Raw genomic sequence first — 15274 nt, 5'->3', positions numbered from 1 at the left:
CTGGCTGGCGTGGTAACAATACACTTCACCCTGGAGACCGAGGAGGAGCTGCCTGCCTACCAACCAACCCTACCATGACGGAATAAACTCAAGGACGAGGTGTGTGTGTGATCCACTTTACTCCTCGATCCATCATCCTCTACACCTCTACCATACCTTCCTCCACCTATCCTCTTCTGCCACCATCCACCCACGATCCTTCCACTACCTACCACTTTTCACCCACCGACAACTAAACACACCCTCCACCCTTACTTTCCTCCCTCCCATCATCCACCTTCCGCACTTCCCCCTACTATACACCTTCCAACCACCCACCTCCCCCACCATCCACCCCAACCAACACCCACCTCCCCACCATCCACCTCTTCAACCACCCCCCCACCATCCACCAACCACCCACCTCCCCACCATCCACCTCGTCAACCACCCCAGCCAACCACCCACCTCCCCACCATCCACCCAGCCAACACCTCCCCCCACCATCCACCTTCCCAACCACCACCTCCCCCCACCATCCACCTTCGTCAACCACCCACCTCCCCACCATCCTCAGCCAACACCCACCTCCCACCATCCACCTTCCCCAACCACCCACCTCCCCCCATCCACCTCAGCCAACACCCAACTTCAATCCCCGCCATTTACCCATGTTGAACCAATATACCATAAAGTATACCCCTGACAACTTAATATAGAAGTTAACAATCACTGTTCCCAGCAAACCATTATTGATGATGTCAGCCACTGTTGTAGTAATCCGGGACCAGTCGACCAGTGACACTAACACGGGACCAGTCGACCAGTGACACTAACGGGACCAGTCGACCAGTGACACTAACACGGGACCAGTCGACCAGTGACACTAACACGGGACCAGTCGACCAGTGACACTAACACGGGACCAGTCGACCAGTGACACTAACACGGGACCAGTCGACCAGTGACACTAACACGGGACCAGTCGACCAGTGACACTAACACGGGACCAGTCGACCAGTGACACTAACACGGGACCAGTCGACCAGTGACACTAACACAGGACCAGTCGACCAGTGACACTAACACGGACCAGTCGACCAGTGACACTAACACGGCCAGTCGACCAGTAACACTAACACGGGACCAGTCGACCAGTAACACTAACACGGGACCAGTCGACCAGTAACACTAACACGGGACCAGTCGACCAGTGACACTAACACGGACCAGTCGACCAGTGACACTAACACGGGACAGTCGACCAGTGACACTAACACGGGACCAGTCGACCAGTGACACTAACACGGGACCAGTCGACCAGTGACACTAACACGGGACCAGTCGACCAGTGACACTAACACGGGACCAGTCGACCAGTGACACTAACACAGGACCAGTCGACAGTAACACTAACACGGACCAGTCGACCAGTAACACTAACACGGGACCAGTCGACCAGTGACACTAACCGGGACCAGTCGACCAGTGACACTAACACGGGACCAGTCGACCAGTAACACTAACACGGGACCAGTCGACCAGTGACACTAACACGGGACCAGTCGACCAGTGACACTAACACGGGACCAGTCGACCAGTAACACTAACACAGGACCAGTCGACCAGTGACACTAACACGGGACCAGTCGACCAGTAACACTAACACGGACCAGTCGACCAGTGACACTAACACGGACCAGTCGACCAGTAACACTAACACGGGACCAGTCGACCAGTGACACTAACACGGGACCAGTCGACCAGTGACACTAACACGGACCAGTCGACCAGTGACACTAACACGGGACCAGTCGACCAGTGACACTAACACGGGACCAGTCGACCAGTGACACGGACCAGCGACCAGTGACACTAACACGGGACCAGTCGACCAGTGACACTAACACGGGACCAGTCGACCAGTAACACTAACCAGGACCAGTCGACCAGTAACACTAACACGGGACCAGTCGACCAGTGACACTAACACGGGACCAGTCGACCAGTGACACTAACACGGACCAGTCGACCAGTGACACTAACACGGACCAGTCGACCAGTAACACTAACACGGACCAGTCGACCAGTAACACTAACACAGGACCAGTCGACCAGTGACATTAACACGGGACCAGTCGACCAGTGACCTAACACAGGACCGTCGACCAGTAACACTAACACGGAGACCAGTGACACTAACACGGGACCAGTCGACCAGTGACATAACTACGGGACCAGTCGACCAGTGACACTAACACGGGACCAGTCGACCAGTGACACTAACACGGGACCAGTGACACTAACACAGGACCAGTCGACCAGTGACACTAACACGGACCAGTGACCAGTGACACTAACACAGGACCAGTCGACCAGTAACACTAACACGGGACCAGTCGACCAGTAACACGGGACCAGTCGACCAGTGACACTAACACGGGACCAGTCGACCAGTGACACTAACACGGGACCAGTCGACCAGTGACACTAACACGGGACCAGTCGACCAGTGACACTAACACGGGACCAGTCGACCAGTGACACTAACACGGGACCAGTCGACCAGTGACACTAACACGGACCAGTCGACCGTAACATAACACAGGACCAGTCGACCAGTGACACTAACACGGGACCAGTCGACCAGTGACACTAACACGGACCAGTCGAATGACACTAACACGGACCAGTCGACCAGTGACACTAACACAGGACCAGTGACACTAACACGGGACCAGTCGACCAGTAACTAACACGGACCAGTCGACCAGTGACACTAACACGGGACCAGTCGACCAGTAACACTACAGGACCAGTCGACCAGTAAACTAACACGGGACCAGTCGACCAGTGACACTAACACGGGACCAGTCGACCAGTGACACTAACGGGACAGTCGACCAGTAACACTAACACAGGACCAGTCGACCAGTGACACTAACACAGGACCAGTCGACCAGTGACACTAACACGGACAGTCGACCAGTACCCAACACGGACCAGTCGACCTAACACTAACACGGGACCAGTCGACCAGTGACACTAACACGGGACCAGTCGACCAGTAACACTAACACGGACCAGTCGACCAGTGACACTAACACTGTCTTAGATAATATAAACTTACATACAACAGATTATAAATAATGTCAATGAAGATTCTTCGTATTTGCTCTGTGTGTGTGTGTGTGTGTGTGTGTGTGTGTGTGTGTGTGTGTGTGTGTGTGTGTGTGTGTGTGTTCATTAGGTATCCATATAAGACAGGATAAGCCCACAGCAGCCGTATTTATCACACTTGAGGCTCCCGGGTTTTGACTCCGACATGAACGATATTCTCAAACCAACAACAAAAAAACCCGTGACACCTAACAACCACTATTGAAACATTTAATTGAAAAATATAAACCTCTGTAAAACCTGCCAGATATTTACCCAGGTGGCTTAGGCATAGTGTGTGTGTGTGTGTGTGTGTGTCTGGGGGAGATACCATGACCTTGACAGTAAATCATATCTTATAAGTTGAAACTCCAGTCGTTGAAGATTATCATAATAACATTTAAACTAAGAACAAACATTTATATAATATTAGTTAATCAGAGAATTTCATTATTTTATCGTAAGTTTTGCAGGAATAAAACCTCTGGCAACCAAGACCCAAGTGGCTGGTGTCAGGGGTCAGCCACAACGTCTCAATTAATCCTGAATTTTCATAGGGGGAGTAAGTATGAAGTGAATGGTGCAGTCATTCAGTTTAGGTTAGGTTAGGTGCAGTCATTCAGGTTAGGTTAGGCAGTCATTCAGTTTAGGTTAGGTTAGGTGCAGTCATTGTTTTGTTTTGGTTAGGTGCAGTCATTCAGTTTAGGCAGTCATTCAGTTTAGGTTAAGCTCAGTCATTCAGTTTAGGTTGCATCAGTCAGTTTAGGTTAGGTTGAGTCATTCAGTTTGGGTTAGGTTACGTCCGTTAGGAGTTAGGTTATCGTCCTTCAGGTTGTATAGGGTTACGTCCTTCGGTAAGTGTTAGGTTACGTCCTTCAGGTTAGGTTAGGTTAGGTTACGTCCTTCAGGTTAGGTTAGGTTAGGTTACGTCCTTCAGGTTAGGTTAGGTGCAGTCAGTCAGTTTAGGTTAGGTTACGCCCTTCAGGTTAGGTTAGGTTACGCCCTTCAGGTTAGGTTAGGTGCAGTCAGTCAGTTTAGGTTATGTTACGTCCTTCAGGTTCGGTGCATTCCTTCAGTTTAGGTTAAAATCTTAAAAACTGGAATATATTATTTAATGTCCTATAAACATACAAGCTGTCGAAACAAAAATTCTCATCTGGAACTGTATTTACTAGAGCAAATTAAGGCTGCATCGTTAAGCTCTAATAAGCCTATTTGTTATAGTTTAAATAATGTCCACATAAAATCATACCCGAGGCTCAATTAGATTTTTTCTCACAAATTTATGGGAGTTAATATTATGCCCTGAAAAAACAAAATACCCGGTATTATTTTTATCTATTTAATGAAGCGCACCAACAAACACAGTGAATTGCAGTAAACATTGAGAATTATATTAAAACTTCGAAGACTATTCCATTTATTGATTACCTGGAAATCCTAGAAAAAATCATCAATAACCGTCTGAGAAATCACCTGGAAACAACAAACAGAGTCAACTGCAGACAATTCGGGTTCAGGAAAGGGAAGTCCACCACAACAGCGAAAACCCTGGCATGTGAAAACATAGCCAGAGCCGCGGCGAGTGGTAGACAATGTAATCTAACTCTCCGGGATGTAGCGAAGGCATTTCACAAAGTCTGGCACGACGGTCTAAAATATAAGATCCTCCAACTCGGACTTCCCACCAACATTGAAAAGTTGCTTTTCAACTTTCTTGACGGCAGAAATGCTAGACTGAGGGTAGGACAACACACAGGAGAGACCTTCCCACTCATGAGTGGAGTCCCTCAGGGAAGCGTCCTCTCCCCCACCCTATATATTATCTACACAAGTGACACCCCGCCTCCCACTAGAATAGGTAACGAAGATATTATGTATGCAGACGACATCACTCAAATAACAACACATCAAGGAAAATCGCGAGCGTTACAGGCCGAAAACACCAGGCGGGAATTAGAAAGGGTAAATAACTACGAAAAACAATGGAAAATCCAAACCAGTCTCCCGAAATTCACAGTGATACCCTTATGCAGAAGGAAAACCCATCCATTAGTAACCAATAATGCCCAGATAGAATACAAAAGCAGAGGCACCCTCCTGGGCCTACATATATCCACGACAGGTTACTCCCATCATGTCCACACCAGGAAGGAAAAAGCAAGAAGAGAGCTGAGAAAACTATACCGCTTTAAAGCGCTTCCTGAGAAAATAAAACTCCGCCTGGTGACATCATTTATCACACCGATATTAACTTACCCAGCAATACCTCTTCATACTATGAGCACCACTCAAATATTAAAATTACAGGTGGTCCAAAATGAAGCCCTAAGATTCGTCACAGGTGAAAGATACCCCTTCACCAGAACCACAGCCGAGATACATAGAGACCTGAGAATGAAACCCATCAACCAGCAGCTGCACACCCTGGCCAGCAGAATCTGGCAAAAGATAGAACGATCAGAGCAAGAACTCCTTCAAAGACTCCCACCAGATAACGACAACAACCATACATGGTTCCCAAAAAGCTACGAAATCTCAAAAGGTCCATTACCACCCCCGATCTACACGGCCAGGCAATAGACAACCTCCCTAGACCAGCATCCGCCAGTAGGGTCGGCGGAATATGAAATAAGGCCCTTAAAACACCCATAAATGGGACAGAGTAGGCTGTCTAGTGCCTGTACCGGCAGACAATAACTAACCCATGACACAACCCAAACACACTATTAGCTTAGCTAGGCGGTCAGCCCGCCCTCTCTTACCTCCTCCTGAATTTCTTCAATTTCCGAACTATAACTTCCTTCCCCCACCTCTAATCTTCCTTCATTCCTCCTTTCCCTACAAAAAAAAAAAGTTCTCCTGCTGGTGGTGATAACGCGGACATCATTACCTCTCAGTCACGACTGGCTACACGGCGAGACAAACGACGACTGATGTATCCACTCGAGAACACTGTACGCAGTAGCTGGCCGACACAAACGGCGCTATGAAGAACTTGCACAATGATTGAAAGTTCGCTAGGAAGTTCTCTAAGTGATTTACTTGGCATTTTTTTTTACAGATACTTAAGCGGTTTAATGTGGGGGAGTTGTAGAGGCGCTCAGAAAAGTTTTGATGTGAAATGGAACAAGCTTTATTCCCGCACCCTAAGTGGAACATAGTGTTATACTCGTGCCAGAAATGGAATATGCCTTTGTACTGGCACCATAAAAGAAACCCTTTTTTTTTCCTTGTACCATAAAGTGACATGGTTCCCTCACGTAGCTACCATAATAGAACATGTTATATACTCGTAACATACAAGAACGCCAATTTACAGGCAGAAGGCGAGCGAAAGTTTGTGTGATGCAACTTCCATACGTGAGTTATTGAGCTGTTGACTGCTTGTGGTGGCGTTGTTCTTTTTTCCTGTTATTGTTTTCAGTTTATATAAGAAACACTCTTGGCGTGAGGGAATGTGTGACTCGGCACAAGATGGGGACTGCAGGAGAGACTATTTTCTCTTTTTCAGTTCATCATTTTACTGTACTAGACGGCACCTGTATCCATTTTAATATGCACACTTAATCTCACTTCTACTTGTACTAAAATAATATCCACTTCTCTTTTCCCTTGTTTTAAAGTGGTCATTTTGCCTCACTGTTAAGAGGGTGAGAGGTGAGAACAACACCTCCACTGGGTGAGGGCAGGAGGAGGTTCACCACCACCTCACACACAAGTGCCTTTGTGTTCATCCCTCCCCACCAAGAGTTTCCCCGACACTTATTATCGTAATTATTTCTTTATATTCATCGTTTAGGTGAAAAAATAATTATCATCCACCTCCTGCTGAACCAAAATTACTTTATTGTTTGGGTTATTCCTTATCAACTCAGTAGGGTGAAATGTTAAATAAAATGTTTGGCAGTACTGGTGAACAAGTCCCTCAGCACACCCCGGTAAAGTTCAAGGAATCATGACTCCCCAGAATAATGACGGAAAATACTTATTATCGAAAGCGTCCGAGCTCTTGCGATATATCTACGTACAACGTTTCGTCAAAATCCAATGTTATCGTGGTCACGAAGTCGGACACACACACACACAATATATACTGAGTATATATTCGGACGTCCATTATTTTATACAGCCCTCAGCTAAACGGGAGATAAAACAAGAAAACATTACTGGTAGAAAAGAAATCACACTAAATTAAGCTATAGTTGCATCCTTCCCGAGAAATGACAACAGGTGCTTCGAGTGTATGAGGTCACGATGACGTCATACCACACACCTGTCATGAGTGTTCCTATTTTAAAGTTCTATTGACCTTGTGAGTCCCAGGGCTCAGGAGGGTCCAGCAGGTAACCTTGACCAATACATTTTACACAACTACTCTATAAAATGAACATGTCCACTAAAGCTCACGTGCGGGTCCAGTTATGTGAGGAACTTTACTGAAGAAATCCGCTGTGTCCTGTTACCTGACACTGAAGACGTCACGATAATACGGGAGGTGCGAGGTGGTGTATTATGAACGTACAAGTTTGTTTACGACCTGAAGTAACAAACTGTGGGAATAAACCTACAAGTCTACTACTCTACGCTGGATACTTTCGTCCTTAATCCTGTCAACACATTCTGTATCAGGTGGAACAGGATACCAAACCAGACCCAAACCCACATTAACAATTAATAATGAAACACAAAACTCTTAATTTCAATATAATTAACTAAACGACTGAAACCATTAGACATACTGATACGGTCACAATTAACCATTAACCATTTATTAATTACGACAAATATTCAATTCTGATCATCAGTGGCTCTAAGAATCTTAATGCTTCTGACAGTAATAAACTCTTTTTTTTTCCTCTGGATTTTACTTCAGTACAATGGTTGCCGTCAGCGGGAGAATGAGTGAGTCGAGTTCCACATGCCACGACCACCTGTCCAAAAATCACGGGATGGGAATTGTGGCGTCCATTCATAAAGAGTTACATTACCCTCTCAGCAGTAGGCCAATTTTCGGCGGATCTAAATGGGCAACACTCAACCCCGGCAGCGTGTTAGTGGATGGTTCTCTAATTTATTATATTTTCAGGTTAGTTCCCAGAGTACCACACACCATACTGCAACACCAGCAAGGTACCTCACACTGACACACCAACAAGGTACCTCACACTACCTGACACACACCAACAAGGTACATCACACTACCTGACACACACCAACAAGGTCCTCACACTACCTGACACACACCAACAAGGTACCTCACACTACCTGACACACACACCAACAAGGTACATCACACTGACACACCAACAAGGTACCTCCACACTACCTGACACACACACACCGACAAAGGTACCTCACACTACCTGACACACACCAACAAGGTACCTCCACTACCTGACAAACACCAACAAGGTACCTCCACACTACCTGACACCAACAGGTACCTCCACACTACCTGACACACACCAACAAGGTACCTCACACTACCTGACACACACCAACAGGTACATCACACTGACACCAACAGGTACCTCCACACTACCTGACACACACACACCGACAAGGTACCTCCACACTACCTGACACACACCAACAAGGTACATCACACTACCTGACACACACCAACAAGGTACCTCACACTACCTGACACACACACCAACAAGGTACCTCCACCACTACCCTGACACACACCAACAAGGTACCTCACACTACCTGACACACACAACAAGGTACATCACACTGACACACCAACAAGGTGCCTCCACACTACCTGACACACACACACCGACAAGGTACTCCCCACACTACCTGACACACACCAACAAGGTACCTCCACACCTACCACACACCACAGGTCCCCACCTACACACACACACACCAACAAGGTACATCACACTACCTGACACACACACACCAACAAGGTACCTCACACTACCTGACACACACACCAACAAGGTACCTCACACTACCTGACACACACCAACAAGGTACCTCACACTACCTGACACACACCGACAAGGTACCTCACACTACCTGACACACACACACCAACAAGGTACCTCACTACCTGACACACACACACCAACAAGGTACCTCACACTACCCTGACACACACACACACAACAAGGTACATCACACTACCTGACACACACACACCAACAAGGTACCTCACACTACCTGACACACACACACCAACAAGGTACCCTCACACTACCTGACCACACACACCGACAAGGTACATCACACTACCTGACACACACACCAACAAGGTGCCTCACACTACCTGACACACCAACAAGGTACATCACACTACCTACACACACCAACAAGGTACCTCACACTACCTGACACACACACCAACAAGGTACCTCACACTACCTGACACACACACACCAACAAGGTACATCACACTACCTGACACACACACACCAACAAGTGCCTCACACTACCTGACACACACACACCAAGGTACATCACACTACCTGACACACACCAACAAGGTACCTCACACTACCTGACACACACACACCAACAAGGTACCTCACACTACCTGCACACAACCACCACACACACACACCAACAAGGTGCCTCACACTACCTGACACACACCAACAAGGTACATCACACTACCTGACACACACACACCAACAAGGTGCCTCACACTACCTGAACACACACACACCAACAAGGTCCTCACTACCTGACACACCAACAAGTACCTCCACTACCTGACACACACACCAACAAGGTACCCCACACTACCTGACACACACCAACAAGGTCACCTCACACTACTGACACACACACCAACAAGGTACCTCACACTACCTGACACACACACACCAACAAGGTACCTCCACTACCTGACACACACCAACAAGTGCCTCACACTACCTGGCCACACACACCAACAAGGTACCTCCACACACTACCTGACACACACCAACAAGGTACCCCCACACTACCCACACACACACACCAACAAGGTACCTCCACACTACCTGACACACACACACCAACAAAGTCACACTACTGACACACACACCAACAAGGTATCCCACACTACCTGACACACACACACAACAAGGTACCTCCACACTACCTGACACACACCAACAAGGTACATCACACTACCTGACACACACACACCAACAAGGTACCTCACACTACCTGACACACACACACACCAACAAGGTACCTCACACTACCTGACACACACACCAACAAGGTACCTCACACTACCTGACACACACACACACCAACAGGTACCTCACACTACCTGACACACACACACCAACAAGGTACCTCACACTACCTGACACACACACCAACAAGGTACACATCACACTACCTGACACACACACACCAACAAAGGTACCTCACACTACCTGCACACACACACACCAACAAGGTACCTCCACACTACCTGACACACACACCAACAAGGTACCTCACACTACCTGACACACACACACCAACAGGTACCTCACACACACACACACACCAACAATCCTCACACACTACACACCAACAAGGTACATCACACTACCTGACACACACACCAACAGGTACCTCACACTACCTGACACACACACACCAACAAGGTACCTCACACTGACACACCAACAAGGTACCTCACACTACCTGACACACACAACAAAGGTACATCACACTACCTGACACACACACACCAACAAGGTACCTCACACTACCTGACACACACACACCAACAAGGTACCTCACACTACCTGACACACACACACCAACAAGGTACCTCCACACTACCTGACACACACACCAACAAGGTCCCCACACTACCTGACACACACACACCAACAAGGTACCTCACACTACCTGACACCACACCAACAAGGTACCTCACACTACCTGACACACACACCAACAAGGTACATCACACTACCTGACACACACACACCAACAAGGTACCTCACACTACCTGACACACACCAACAAGGTACCTCCACACTACCTGACACACACACCAACAAGGTACCTCACACTACCTGACACACACACAGACCTCCACACCTGACACACACACACCAACAAGGTACCTCACACTACCTGACACACACCAACAGGTACATCACACTACCTGACACACACACACCAACAAGGTACCTCACACTACCTGACACACACACACCAACAAGGTACCTCACACTACCTGACACACACCAACAAGGTACATCACACTGCAACACACACCAACAAGGTACCTCACACTACCTGACACACACACACCAACAAGGTACCTCCACACTACCTGACACACACCAACAAGGTACCTCACACTACCTGACACACACACCAACAAAGGTACATCACACTACCTGACACACACACACCAACAAGGTACCTCACACACACACACCAACACCTCACACTACCTGACACACACACACCAACAAGGTACCTCACACACTACCTGACACACACACACCAACAAGGTACATCACACTACCTGACACACACACCAACAAGGTACCTCCACACTACCTGACACACACACACCAACAAGGTACCTCACACTACCTGACACACACACCAACAAGGTACCTCACACTCCCAACACACACCAACAGGTACCTCCCACACTACCTGACACACACACCAACAAGGTACCTCCACTACCTGACACACACACACCAACAAGGTACATCACACACCTGACACACACACACCAAAAGGTACCTCACACTACCTGACACACACACACCAACAAAGTACCTCCACTACCTGCACACACACACCAACAAGATTACATCCACTACCTGACACACACACACCAACAAGGTACCCCCACACTGCACACACACCAACAAGGTCCCACACTACCTGACACACACCAACAAGGTACCCCCACACACACACAACACACACCAACAAGGTACCTCACACTACCTGACACACACACACCAACAAGGTCCTCACCACCTGACACACACACCAACAAGTCCCCACTACCTGACACACACCAACAGGTACATCACACTACCTGACACACACACACCAACAAGGTACCTCACACTACCTGACACACACACACCAACAAGGTACCTCCCACACTACTGACACACACCAACAAGGTACCTCCACACTACCTGACACACACACACCAACAAGGTACCTCCACTACCTGACACACACCAACAAGGTACATCACACTACCTGACACACACACACACCAACAAGGTACATCACACTACCTGACACACACACACCAACAAGGTACCTCACTACCTGACACACACCAACAAGGTACCTCCACACTACCTGACACACACACCAACAAGGTACCTCACACTACCTGACACACACACACCAACAAGGTACATCCACACTACCTGACACACACACCAACAGGTACCTCACACTACCTGACACACACCAACAAGGTACCTCCCACACTACCTGACACACACACCAACAAGGTACCCCACACTACCTGACACACACCAACAAGGTGCCCCACACCGTGACACACACACCAACAAGGTACATCACACTACCTGACACACACACACACCAACAGGTGCCTCCACTACCTGACACACACACACCAACAAGTTACTCCACACTACCTGACACACACCAACAAGGTACATCACACACCTGACACACACACCAACAAGGTACCTCACACTACCTGACACACACACCAACAAAGGTACCTCCACTACCTGACACACACCAACAAGGTCCCCACACTACCTGACACACACCAACAAGGTACCCACACTACCACACACACCAACAAAGGTACATCCACACTACCCTGACACACACACCAACAAGGTACCTCACACTACCTGACACACACCAACAAAATTACCTCACACTACCTGACACACACACCAACAAGGTACACCTCACTACCTGACACACACACCAACAAGGTACCTCACACTACCTGACACACACACCAACAAGGTACATCACACTACCTGACACACACACACCAACAAGGTACCTCACACTACCTGACACACACACACCAACACCACACTGACACACACACCAACAGGTACCTCCACTACCTGACACACACCAACAAGGTACCCCACCACTACCTGACACACACACACACCAACAGGTACCTCCACACTACCTGACACACACCAACAAGGTACCTCACACACCTGACACACACACACCAACAGGTACACTCACACTACCTGACACACACACAACAAGGTACCTCACACTACCTGACACACACACACCAACAAGGTACCTCACACACACACCAACAAGGACATCACACTACCTGACACACACACACCAACAAGGTACCTCACACTCACACACACACACCAACAAGTGCACTCCTACCTGACACACACCAACAAGGTACATCACACTACACACACACACACCAACAAGGTACCTCACACTACCTGACACACACACACCAACAAGGTACCTCACACTACCTGACACACACCAACAAGGTACCTCACACTACCTGACACACACCAAAACACACTACCACACACACACCAACAAGGTACCTCCACACTACCTGACACACACCAACAAGGTACCTCACACTACCTGACACCAAGTCCCACACTACCTGACACACACACACCAACAAGGTACATCACACTACCTGACACACACACACCAACAAAGTTACCTCACACTACCTGACACACACCAACAAGGTACCTCACACTACCTGACACACACACCAACAAGGTACCTCACACTACCTGACACACACACACCAACAAGGTACCTCACACTACCTGACACACACCAACAAGGTACCTCCACACACCTGACACACACACCAACAATCCACACTACAACACACACCAACAAGTACCTCACACTACACACTACCTGACACCACCAACAAGGTACACATCACACTACCTGACACACACACACCAACAAGGTACATCACACTCTGACACACACACACCAACAAGGTACTCACTACACACACACACACACCAACAAGGTACCACACTACCTGACACACACCAACAAGTACATCACACTACCTGACACACACACACCAACAAATACCTCACACTACCTGACACACACACACCAACAAGGTACCTCACACTACCTGACACACACACACCAACAGGTACCTCACACTACCTGAACACACACACACCAACAAAGGTACCTCACACTACCTGACACACACACCAACAAGGTACCTCACACTACCTGACACACACACACACCAACAAGGTACCTCACACCCACAGCACACACACACCGACAAGGTACATACTACTACCACACACACCAACAAGGTACCTCACACTACCTGACACACACCAACAAGGTACCTCACACTACCTGACACACACACCAACAAGTCCAAATTTAATTGATAGTTCCATCTGCAATCATTATGGAATATGGTTTCAGGAATCAATATTATAATAGGTAGCAAGTTAGAATACGGAGCCTTGGTACAATATTTCGGTTATCCCATAGGCCTATTAGCACACACCACAAAGGCATTTAATTATTTCATGTTAAAGAGTTCCATAGGTCTATTATTTTTCACCACAAAGGCTCGTAATTATTTAAGTGTTTTTATGATACATATTAAAATTATTCTCTACACGATCCACAACTGATGCATAAATAAAAAGCTACATAGAGATTTCCATAAAAAATACAGGAAAGTAAATATGTTTGGTAGCGTATTCAGGGATTAATTAAATGTTTTCAATAACAGATCGTTGTTTTCCTCCAATTAAAATGCCACAAGTATAAATTAAATGCATTCGAGTAAGCTGCTTACCACCTCAAGGTCAGGCTCAGTCCTATTAACTGATAACCAAACGTTTGACCTTCTGACCTCATAGACACTGGTCGACCACACCGGATAACCAGGCGCTGGAATATCCTTTGGTAAGTCCTGGTTATATCCAAACACTGGCTATACCAAAACACTGGCTATACTCGTAAATAAACTTTGATTAACAAACACGAGACAAACTTACAATAATACACACGAAGCAAACTTACATTAACACACAAGAGACAAACTTACAGTAAAACACACGAGACAAACTTACAGTAAAACACACGAGACAAACTTACATTAACACACACGAAACAAACTTACACT

This window comes from Homarus americanus, unplaced genomic scaffold, assembly GCF_018991925.1.
Source record: "Homarus americanus isolate GMGI-L3 unplaced genomic scaffold, GMGI_Hamer_2.0 scaffold37032, whole genome shotgun sequence".
Lineage (NCBI taxonomy): Eukaryota > Metazoa > Arthropoda > Malacostraca > Decapoda > Nephropidae > Homarus > Homarus americanus.
This window is presented reverse-complemented; position numbering follows the sequence as displayed.